This window comes from Heterodontus francisci, chromosome 26 (assembly GCF_036365525.1).
Source record: "Heterodontus francisci isolate sHetFra1 chromosome 26, sHetFra1.hap1, whole genome shotgun sequence".
Lineage (NCBI taxonomy): Eukaryota > Metazoa > Chordata > Chondrichthyes > Heterodontiformes > Heterodontidae > Heterodontus > Heterodontus francisci.
In genome coordinates this window covers 67,419,333-67,420,306 of record NC_090396.1, presented here as the reverse complement: position 1 = coordinate 67,420,306, position 974 = coordinate 67,419,333, and the positions used below count along the sequence as shown (strand labels likewise).

Below are 974 nucleotides of genomic sequence, written 5' to 3'. Positions count from 1 at the left end.
TTAACTCTGTTTCTCTCCCCACAGATGCTGCCAGACCTGCTGAGTATTTCTAGCACTTTCTGGTTTTATTTCAAATTTCCAGCATCCGCAGTATTTTGCTTTTATATAAGGCTGAGAGGAGATTTGATCGAGATATTCAAAATCATGAAGGGTCTGGACAGAATAGATAGGGAGAAACTGTCCCCACTCATGAAAGGATGAAGAACGAAAGGGAGCAAGTTTAAAGTGATTGGCAAAAGAAGCAATGGGGACATGAGGCTTCTGAATGTACATGAATTATGTTGCTATATATTATGGACTCGGTAGGGGGAAGCACTCAATTTGCAAATTGCCTTTGAAGAAATGCAGCAATTTTAAACCAAGTTGCTTTTAAATTTTGCTGAATAAACAATGGTCCCTATTCACAAATTTTATAGGACGCCGAAAACGATTCTCTCAGCAGATGGCTCTAAAAAGTCAATACAAAGAAAGCGAAAAGATGCGAGGGAACTTCGGACTTGTTTTGACAAAGTGGGTGTTTTAGAAAAGCTGAAAGTAATCATAATGTCGATTCTGCGCTTGTTGGAAATAATTGGGTCATGCTGATTTTTCAAAAGCTGTGTCAAAAGACAGAATGCCGCAGAAAATAATAATTTATATTATTTAATAAAATCAAACCGTAGTCGGCAGGATTCGAACCTGCGCGGGGAGACCCCAATGGATTTCTAGTCCATCGCCTTAACCACTCGGCCACGACTACTGATACGAAAGCTACTTAGTTGCCATTTACTGTAGTCAGAGAATGTTGGTACAACAGGTACTGGAATGTTGCGACACCATACGTTCGGATTCCGAATGTTGCAGTCCGTGTCGAGGGGTCACCCCAGGTCACAAGGAGCCACACGCCGCCGCTCCCTCTGATTCATTCCCAGAGCGGAGCTGCTGCCCCGGGAAGCCAATCTAATTAAAAGTGTTTTTTTGCCCCAACCATTGGC

At 42.5% G+C, this 974-nt stretch overlaps 1 non-coding gene across 1 annotated transcript; it reads right to left on the bottom strand.

Annotated features, from left to right (window-relative positions):
- Positions 1–657: 657 nt before the first annotated feature.
- trnas-aga (transfer RNA serine (anticodon AGA)) lies at positions 658–739 on the bottom strand. Its single transcript has one exon. It is a non-coding gene; the product is annotated as a tRNA-Ser (tRNA).
- Between the last annotated feature and the right edge of the window lie 235 nt (positions 740–974).